The sequence below is a fragment of the Aplidium turbinatum genome, chromosome 11, assembly GCF_918807975.1.
Source record: "Aplidium turbinatum chromosome 11, kaAplTurb1.1, whole genome shotgun sequence".
Taxonomy (NCBI): domain Eukaryota; kingdom Metazoa; phylum Chordata; class Ascidiacea; order Aplousobranchia; family Polyclinidae; genus Aplidium; species Aplidium turbinatum.
Window position 1 is genome coordinate 21,346,399 of NC_137482.1, and position 11,056 is coordinate 21,357,454.

An 11,056-nucleotide genomic window follows, 5' to 3' on the forward strand; every position below is an offset into this window, starting at 1 on the left:
AAGAAGCTCTTCCAGAAGTATCTATAAATTGTTGAATTTTCATTCTGCAATTGGAACAAAGTTTTTTTCCAGGTATGAGTTTTAATGAAGGCTGACAAGATTTAACTTTTTCGTGCCATTCCAGACTGATAGTGCGCAAACTTAAATTTCGTACAGGTTTTCTATGGACTATGAAAACGTCACAGCAAGTCTGCTGCTTTGATGAGTAAGCATCAATATACGTACAGTATGTCTGTGGAACATACAGATTGTCTCAAGCATGCATTCTCTTTTATTCTCATCTGCAACTCGAATATGAATAGGAGGAATTCTTGTCACAGGGCTGCAATAAGTAAGGGCTGATCAATATGATAAGCAACAAACTGCGAGAGAAAGGCCCCACAGTTATAAACGCTGAAGGAGATGCCGACTATGATATTGTTCAGGCAGCTATTGCAGCTTCTGAATACCCGGAATGGCCCGTTTCGGTGAGTCCGATTCGGTGAGTCCGATCCCTTAACGGGGGATTTTTTCAATTTTTTTTTTAAATTATCTGGTACCGTGGCCTAATTATCATTGCCGTTTTAGGGTTAGGGGTTAGAGGTTAGGAACTCACCGAATCGGGCTCACCGAATAGTAGCAGACTCCTGAATACCACACTACAACCGTGGTTGGAGAAGACACAGATCTCTTGATCCTTCTCCTCTATCATATGGACAGTCGGATGAAGACAATGTATTTTCGTTCGGACAAGAGGTCTAAAGATCAGAGGGTGTACAATATTAATACCCTAAAGGAATGTCTCGGACAACAGTTATGTTCTCAGTTACTCTTCATCCATGCGTTTACAGGATGCGATACTACCTCACGAATCTTCGGAATAGGAAAGAGAACACTCTTTCAGAAAGCCACCAAAGGCGACAAAGTGCTAGAATCCTTGGCACTTGCATTTACAAAACCTGGCCAGAGGGTGGATGCAATTGAAGAGTATGGCAAACAGTCAATGGTTCTACTCTATGCTGGAAAGCAAAGCGATTCGCTGGCATCTTTGCGACATTCTGTGTTGGAAAAGAAAGTAGTTTCAGTGTCATCCTTCGTGGCGCCAGCCCGACTCCCACCAACTGCATCTTCTACAATATTCCATTCCCTGCGTGCTTACTATCAAATAATGATATGGTTAGGACTAGAAAGCAATTTGGACCCTACTGGCTGGGGTTGGAAGATTGAGGACAAACAATTCGCACCAGTAATGACTCTGAAAAACCCTGCACCGGACAATCTGTTAAAGATTATGCATTGTAATTGCACGATCGCTTGCACAACACGGCGATGTACATGTAGGAGGTACGGATTTCCGTGTACCTCTGCTTGTGGACAATGCCAACTTGTGTCCTGTGAAAACCCAAACAATGTCCTTCCATTGGATCAAGACGACACAGACAGTACCGATGATAATTGTGACGACTACTAGTACAGTATGTAACAATCATAACTTGAAAAATGGTACTTCATCTACTGACGTTTAGTGCATATACTCTTCCATCATAGGCGTCGATTCCCGGGAGGCAGAGGGGCGCGCCCCCCCGTAGAAACTGTTTGAGGGGGCAGCCACCCTGCTTTTTTGTTCTTTTTTGTAGCTTTGACAGTGTAATTTTATGGAACTGTTCAAATTTGGGTACATATTTCACACTTTTTATCATCTTGCCCCCTCAGATTTTTTCTTACATGTTAAAAAATCTACGCCTATGTCTTCCATGACATCATAATGACATCACAGACGGATTCTGATATGTTCATTTGGTGCATAGATACCATGTTTATATGTGTTTAATACATTTATAGTGTGTTAATTGAAGTAAAAAAAAATTTTGTGTACATTGAAAAATTTGGGGGTCACCATTTTCAAATTATTTAATTGACCACTTTCCCGGGGTCAGATTTTTATATACTTTTTTTCTGGGGTATAGTACAACCTAATCATACACTTAGAACAATAAAACCTTTTGTATGAATTTTTTTGGGGTCAAACCTTATATTGACCCGCCTAAATCGCAATTACCAGACAATGAATTTTGGCCAGACTCAGCTATTTTAGTAAACTGCTGCATTTATGTGTTAACTGAAATGACAAAACATCTCACCAAATATGCATGCCATGATCATTGCTCGATGTACCAGTGAGTAGCCTACTCTATCCTTGTGCCAATAGCCAGGAAGAACGCTTCCTTCTTCACAATGCATGATGGTTGATAGGTGTATCAGAATTCAGAAAGCTGCTGATTGGCAGCATTCGGTCTGCCAGACTTGTAGGCCTATTGCCCTGCCAAGTAAAAGGACAAACATGACAAGTCAAATCAGGATATTAAGTATGACTAATGAAGTGATATCTATGTTCCAATTTATCCATGTTTGGAGAATTATAAGTTCCGGTTATAAGTTGTACTATCTTTAGGATCTGTCAACTACAAAACTAGTTTTCAACTTTTTTTGCACCGCGACCTCCTAAAAGCAATAAATATAGCTTTATGACACTCGATTAAAATATACAATAAACGCATATTTAATGCAAAATTTAAGCAAATTTGGTTCATGTCGACGTCTAGTCTATTGTAGCCTATGTCACGTATTGCTGTTTTAATGTAGGCTAAACTTCTGAAATCAAAAACGTCTTTTCGCTATGTTATTACCGTTTGTAGCCTATTGCATTTCTTCCAATTATTTCCATTCCCTATCAAGCTTGGCTAGGTATTAGGCAGGGGATAGAATGGAAAACATTTTTTTCATCTTCTATTCTGAGATTTTCAGCCATTCCATCTCCATTCCATCATAAAAATCTTCCATTCCATCTCAAAAATGTTTTCCATCTGCAAATTTCGTAGCTAAATTTTAGCTAAAAATTTTACAGCAATATTTTTCTGAGATTACGTACCGGTACCGTATGTTGTTAGAACTTATAAGTTATAGCTTACAACGACAAATAAAAATCCATGGCCTATGAAGTCGGGAAAAAACATATAGACTCCGACTATAACTGGCCGACTCCAACTCCGGACACGCCAAAATCTTACCGACTTCACGACTTTGACTGCACAGCCCTGGAAGAATCTGTGGTCTTGTTTCGGCGCAACTTCAACACTTGTTGTGCAGGGAGCACAGCGAGGTGGAATGCGTTGGAGTGGCTGTTATTGGTGTTTTGTCAATTTATATAAAAAACATCAGGGGTATGGGTATAACGTAGAGAATTGTTTGTATTTTCGGTGCTTGCAGCAATGCAGCTGCATTGTCAACAAGTTTTTGCAGGTTGGGGTAGCGTAGGAATGGCTGCTTAACTGCTTTTTATGTTTTGTTTTTGCGGTGATTAGGCTACTGTCCTGCGTGTGTTATGCTAGCTTTATGCAAGCTTTCCTGTCTGGTAGAGTCGTTTGTAGGCCTACATTTTTGTGCTTTTTTAGAATTGGTTTTGGCTGTGGCAACTCCGGACACGCCAAAATTAGCTTTGACAAAAGACTCAAGCCATTGCCCTAAAAGTCCAATTGAGAAGCCTTTTCATACAAGTATGCGAAACTGCCAGAATTAAGTTTCTATAATCACTTCTTAGTCCGATGATACAGGTTACACAATCATCATTTCATCCATCAAGCATATTCACTGACGTTAACTCAATGAAGCGCGTCAACGTTATGGTTACGCCGTGGACGTCACGGTTACGCCTTTCTGGAATCTATGGTGTGATTCGATTCGCCAATCAGAAAGAACTTGGATTATGTAATCATCTGGTTTCGTTCAAGCGTGAAAAATTAGCACAGAGTTGTCACCGCAAATGAGGTTACTGTGTTCACTTCATTCATCAGAAAATTATGGACTTTTGGGTGTCGAAAATTCGCTGTGCCAGGAATGAGCAAATTTGAGTTATTGTTAGAAAGTAGGTAGCTTGCTTAATTTTGATTGTATTCTTGCAAATGCGTAATGTTACTGAGTTTGCTGATTTGAGCTAGGCTTGTGCATTGTGTAGCCAATCAATCTGGTACCGTATGCTTTTGGTTTAGTTTTCTCAGTTGAAGCTAGGTCTGGGCTAAAGGTCACAACTAAACTACAGTGCCCCAATAATAGTTACTAACCTGTTGCATGCTTTTGCTAAAATTGCAATATTGGCTATGGCAAACTCTATGGTAAACGTAAAGCTATTTATAAAATTTAGACTAACATTGCTTATTACAATATTGTAGCAGCAAATCTTGATCAATATTGGCAAGATGTACTTATTTTTGTTGAATGTTCTTTAATGATATTCTAGATTGAAGATCATAGTGCAGCAATAACATTTGGTGCAATACCTGAGATTGGCTAACTGCATTGAATTGATGGAGTTGTTATTTGGCTAGCTTGTTTTGTCCTGTTGCAGTCTGTGCAGTAGCCTAACATGTGATGTATGTTTTCATTTTTTTTTAAATTTAGATATGGACAAAATACTAATAATAACATGACACTAACTACAAAGCAAGCTTGGTATCTCGGTTCGTGCATGTGGATAAGTTGCAATTACTTGTTGACTATTCAGTATTCATTTAAAGCATGTCGTTTATTTCATGTTTGTATATATCTTTTATAATACGTAACAAATATCTTTAAAAAGACATTGATGGCAAAAATCAGTATACTGTATATACTGTTCTTGAAGGCTATAGCATAATGCTTAGACAATTTGGCTTGATATACGTTAACTGTTATTTAAAAAAATTCACCTAATTGATGTCAAGTGTTTGAATTGAAAGCTGCAAAAAGTTTAGAAATTGTTAAGTATGTATCCTGACATAGTTTGAAAATTATATAGGCCTAATTTAACCTTTTTTTTGCAAATAACGAGTAAAATTAAATAAATTTTATTTGCATGACTGGGATATTTTCTGCAAATACAAGGCAGGCACTGCATGCTATTGTCCGCCCCAATACCTCAGTGGTTATGCGCCCGGCTTAAGATCACGTGGCACTGGTTTGACTCTGAAAACAATATGAAAACTTCACTCTGTCAACCTCGGTAACCGGCCCTGTGTCAAGAGCCTCTACAAGCATGCGAAACTACCATGAATAACTTATCAAGGCTTTGTCAGTCACAGGATGAAGATTCAAAACCAACCAACCAACCATGCCTTAATCAAATTAAATAAAAAAAAATATATCTGATATCATACACTATCAGGCTACAGACTAACTGAAACATTACTACAAGCATTTTGATTTGAAATTGCAGTTTTTATTTTAGACAAGTGCAATTTGTTTATGCTGCAGTATGAGCGTTTGTTTATGCTTAATAGTAAGCATTTTGTTTAAGCGTAATAGTTATTTGTTTATGCTTAATAGTAAGCATTTTGTTTAAGCTTAATAGTTATTTGTTATTTGTTTATAGTTATTAGTTATTTGTTTATGCTTAATAGTAAGCATTTTGTTTAAGCTTAATAGTTATTTGTTTATAAATGCTTAATCGTAAGCATTTTGTTTTAAAAGCTTAATAGTTATGGTTTATAAATGCTTAATAGTAAGCTGTAGTATGAGCATTGAGCAGCAACACCACTCAGCTGCTGTTAGCATTTTGCACCGCTTTGGCACTTGCATTACTGCACTTTATGCTGTTGCAAACCAACCAGTATTTGCCACTGTCATAACATTATTATTATTAATGTTTGAATCTTTTCTATGTTGCATTTATTGTTTAGGCTTGGCATTTAGCAATTTTAGTTGGTCACTTACTAAGATGAAAATTGTTGCTTATTTCTGCTGTGCACTTGTTCTTGTACAAGTGCACTGCCACCCGGTGTCAGAAATTGACCAAAAAATAAAATTTATCCCAGAAGAAGACGAGCACGAAGAACGTTCTGATTACAAGATTGATGATCTTTCAAGAGTTCAATCCACAAACCTGAATTATGTTGAAACAAAAGTAGGAAGCGCACTTACATGTTATATGTGCAAGAAATCAATGGATTTGGCATTATGGTTATTTCGAACTCCAGATAAAAAGTACAATGGTCTTTTTAAATTTGCAACAAAAGTTTGCATAGATTTACATATTGAAGCAACAGATATATGCTCTGGTATGGTAAATGCAATGAAAAATGAAACTCAATTTCTTTTAGCCCAAGTTGATGTCACTGGAGAAATGGTTTGTGGCTTAATATTTCCTTCAATGTGCAAATCGAATGATCTTTCTTGGAACAAAGACAAATGGCATGTTTCTATCCCAAAACCACTTCGGTATATGCCAAAAGTGCCAGGTAAAGCAAGTAAGCAAATACCAAGAAAAACCTTAAAAGTGTTGCAAGTGTCAGATATTCATGTTGACTTGCTGTATAAATCTGGATCACAAGTTGACTGCAAGGAACCTTTATGCTGCCGAACCACTGCATCAGCAGGAGATCGACATGCAGGAAAATGGGGAAGTCTCGGATATTGTGACATACCATACGAGACTGTAGAAAATTTTCTTTTGGAAGCTTCGAAAGAGAAGTTTGACTATGTGTTGTGGACTGGAGATTTGCCTGCACATGATGATTGGAACCAATCAAGGGAAAACCAATTGTATCTTCTTTCCAACATCACTGCTTTGTTTTTAAAATATTTTCCTGACACCCCAGTCTATCCAGCTCTTGGCAATCATGAAAGTTTTCCAGTTAACAGCTTTCCACCTAGCTATGTTAACAATTACGATCAAATAAATTGGTTGTATGAGGCATTGGCAAAGTGGTGGTCACCTTGGCTTCCCAAAGAAGCTTTAGAAACTGTAAAGGCATCTGGGTTTTATACATTATTGGTTAAGCCCGGTCTTCGATTGATATCATTGAACATGAATTATTGTAACAATGAAAACTTCTGGATGCTGTACAATCCAGAGGATCCAAACGGTGAATTGAAATGGCTAGTAGACACTTTGACAAAAGCGGAGAAGAGTGGTGAAAAGGTTCATATAATTGGACACATTCCTCCTACTTTTGGTGGTGATTGTTTAGAAGTTTGGAGAAATAACTATTTTTCTATCATAACTCGCTTTCACCGCACTGTTGTAGCTCAGTTTTTTGGCCATACCCATTACGACCAGATAGAAATCATGTATGAAAACAGCTCACTAGAGCAACCAATAGCTGTGGCATATATTTCACCAAGCTTAACCACTTATCCAAATCTGAACCCTGGGTATCGAGTTTATGATATGGACAGCCATACGTGGGATGTTATGGATCATCGGACATATATCCTTCCTTTGTCTAAAGCCAACCAGGAAAGTGCAACTCCAAATTGGGAATTGGAGTATTCTGCGAAACAAGCTTACAATTTAACTTCGCTTTCTGCAACTGACTGGAGTAACTTATACAAGACATGGGTCAACAATGAAAACGAACCTTTATTTCAGAAATATTTCTCTTATTACTACAAAGATAATGTTCCTACTAAACTGTGTGATGGCAACTGTCGGAAAAGTTTAATGTGTAGCATAGTGGCGGGGAATTTCACCCACCCATCCTGTGCGTAACCATTGCGTTGTCAACTTGTAGCAAGGCTTCCGTTTGTACAGTATTGTTTCATGTCCATGCTATCAACAATTTAACGTGTTTGTGTCGTCTTCTTTTTTGATATTGTAGGATATAATGTACATTGTACAACTTATGGTTCTGTTGCATTTATGTCGTCAACCCTTGATATTTCGTTGAACATTTGCTTTTATGTAATATTTTTTGTTTGAATCAATCCGTTAAAGCTTATTCTTATAGCTAATTTAGTTTGTTTTGCACCTATTGGGTTGCTTAGACTGGAGTGGAAGCTGATTTTTTTAGCTTGGAAAGGCTGAGGAAGGTGAAAGGTGTTAGCTTAGAGTGAGTCACTGTTATAATTAAAACGCTTTTTCAAGCACTTGATTGTGTTCGCTTTAAGAGAAAAAGCGTTTTAGTTTTATAATAGGATTCTGCTGTGATTAATTGATTTTCCTATACTATATACCTCAATGCTTGATTTGCTTGTTCTACGTAGTAGACAATTTTGCTTGGTGTTTATGAATTAATTATAGTCATGCAATTTTTTGATGTAAAATATATTTCGGCTAAGTAAATATGTCAGAGGCTGACTAAGTATATGCACTTGTGTCTGTTATTGTGTGTTCAGCTTTAAATATAGCAAAGTCATGCAGATTTCATTCACAAAATGGAAAATTATCAAAGAGCATCCATAAAACATTGAAATGTTAAAAGCACAATGCAAATTGACTTTATGTTTTACTGTATTTCACCAAGGTATTGTGTTCAGACTGTTGCCTTTGTAATCGTATGGCCCATCGAAAGCGAGTTAAAATTTTCAGTCTGGAAATTTATCGCTGAGGCAAATTCACATTCACACTGCAGTTGAAGCTTGGTACTACTGTATTATGTCATTTAAAAATCGCTTAAAACTTAGTTTGTGACGGATTCGTTTGGCTTAGCCCATTGTCTTATCATGGCCACTTAAAGATACGGCCTAATTTGTCACATTTTGCAGAAATTTCCAGGTTTTTCTAACTTTGGGGGAACGTTAGAATAAATTTTTCTAAAAATTAGATTTTTACGCTTTCTTTATTCTTATCTCCAGATGACACAATAGGATTTAACATCCTCACATGTCAAAAAACAAAGAAAATTTGATTTCGAAGATTTTAGTCAGACTGTTAATTTTCAATAACAGTCTGATTTTGCGTTTTTCAACTTACTTTTTCTCATTTGCTACTGCTTCCCCAAGTCAACAAAAAAGTTTTATGTCATTAGGAAACCGCAAAAAGTAAAAACATCTCAAAAAATGTCAGTCAAGCACTAGCAGTAGCTGTAATCAAAATCTGCAAAATGTGACAAATCAGGCCGCATCTCCAGGTGGCCATGATGTCATCTATTTTTTCCTTCAAACAAATAGCAATTGTTTGATTAATGGACAGTATGTATATTTTTGTGGCATCAACTTGGGCCAACAAAAATATCAACAACAAGATTCTTTTTCTGTAGTTATGATACTTTTCAAATGTGGCCAATTCTTTGTAATGTCGAATACACAGATAGCCTATTTCGTGTTTGTCAATTTTATTTGAACAGGCATAACTGTCTATTTCACAGTGTAGATTCAAACGAACTCATTCAACTACATAACTGTCTATGTCAGTGCTTTTATTTTGTATTTCAGTTTTACTTTGTGTTCAGTGCAAGGAATTCCACCTTTCTCAAAACATTATGAACTGGACCTGAAAAGAAGTCGTTGTTACTTTTGTCAGGGGACATAACACGGCGCTTCTTTTTAATTGTCTGGGGAGTGTTTTTTTTCTAACTTCACTGTCCTTTGCAAGTGTGTTTGCCAATCAAAATGTTTTGTCTGCCTTACAGTTTGTATAAATAAACGACAATCGACGAAACAAAGATGAGATTTTTGAAGTACTTCATCACTTATTGAATTCATCTGCCTTTTACCGTCTTTATTATTTTAGATATACAGTATACATGCTTGTAGAAAAGTCACTTGATTACAGACCTAGTCATCCTGATTGACACTCGGCTAAGCAGATGTTAGGAATATCACTCGCCCCTGTACACTGGTGTCATGAAATATCTACGCGTGATTTACAGGTATAACTAAGTGAACTGTGACCAACTTACACAGGGTCAAGTAGTTGTAGCCTATTAATTTCTGATCACAGCACAAAACAATACCTGTCAGCATAGCAAAGGTATAGAAATAGGTGAAAGCAACAAAGCGCGACCATTAAAACGTGCTTGAGGCCGAAATAAGTCCCAACAGTTTCACAAAAATTAAAAATTAGCAAAGAATTATTAAAAAAAATATACTTGTATAGCCTAGAATGAGAACCAAAGCGCAGAACCAGTTTTGTATGCTAGTTACTGGAATAGGGACAGGCAACGATAGTAAACTACTCTGCCCTGATGGTAAAATGCAAAACCTACACTACAACCAATAACAATATTGCAGTGACGTAGCCCAGTTAGAAAGAAATTTTCAAGAAATGAAAGCAACTGTTGGAGGGGCAAATATCTGAACACCCAAGTTTATCCTCTCTGCCTACGGGCAGACCAGGTATAAAAGTCAAACGTAGCATACCTGTGCTGAAGACGAGGGCGCTGTTGGTGGTGAAGTTACCGCCGGCTCCAGCCACCACACACGCCGACCTTTTTTTCCATTACAAAAGTTTAAGCCTGTCAACTGAGTGCAGCCAAACATTTATCTTGTCCCTTTCCAGTAATGGGCTTTTTATGCTATTATAACGTTTCAATGACATTGTATTACATGTTGAATGAGTTTTGTTTGCACCGTTAAAATGTTTTATTTTCCTACGGCTACGCAACTAAGACCAAACTAAATCAAGAGATGCAGCTAAAGGGAGGGGAGCTTTGAGAAACAATCGCCCCACCAAAATTTTATCTTGTCCCTTTCCAATAATGGGCTTTTTATGCTATTATAACGTTTCAATGACATTGTATTACATGTTGAATGACGTTTCATTAATGTTTGGCTGCACTGCAAATCAAGAGTGCAGCCAAACATTTATGAAACGTCATTCAACATGTAATACAATGTCATTGAAACGTTATAATAGCATAAAAAGCCCGTTATTGGGAAGGGACAAGATAAAATTTTGGTGGGGCGATTGTTTCTCAAAGCTCCCCCCCCTTTAGCTGCATCTCTTGATTTAGTTTGGTCTTAGTTGCGTAGCCGTAGGAAAATAAAACATTTTAACGGTGCAAACAAAACTCATCCAATTTTGTCTTTGCAAATATACTTTTAAAAACGTAACAATTTACAATTTCCCCAATATAACCACACATTTTTGGACAAATTCGAAATGTTTTTTTTTAGTAACGTGTTTGCGACTGCCCCCTGCATCCCCACCTCCTACGGCTATCCTTAGTTGCCTTTTTTTCATGAAGCTTGATTAATCTAATACGCTACTGCTAGGCAGACTGATCTTGACAATTCCAAACAAACTCGGTGGGTTTTACGACACCGAGTTCACAGTTTCTTGACAGTCGACTGCAACAAGCATTGACACTTGACAGCGATGAAC

General features: G+C 37.2%; 1 long non-coding RNA gene and 1 pseudogene across 1 annotated transcript; one reads left to right on the forward strand and one right to left on the reverse strand.

Moving 5' to 3' along the window:
- Positions 1-2,178: 2,178 nt before the first annotated feature.
- On the reverse strand, positions 2,179-10,167 carry LOC145779526 (uncharacterized). The gene is made up of 3 exons (XR_014290557.1): positions 10,093-10,167; positions 2,667-2,843; positions 2,179-2,299 (listed from the first exon to the last, which is right to left on the reverse strand). It is a non-coding gene; the product is annotated as an uncharacterized LOC145779526 (long non-coding RNA).
- Positions 5,695-9,389, forward strand: LOC145779628 (sphingomyelin phosphodiesterase pseudogene; annotated as a pseudogene).
- Positions 10,168-11,056: the final 889 nt, after the last annotated feature.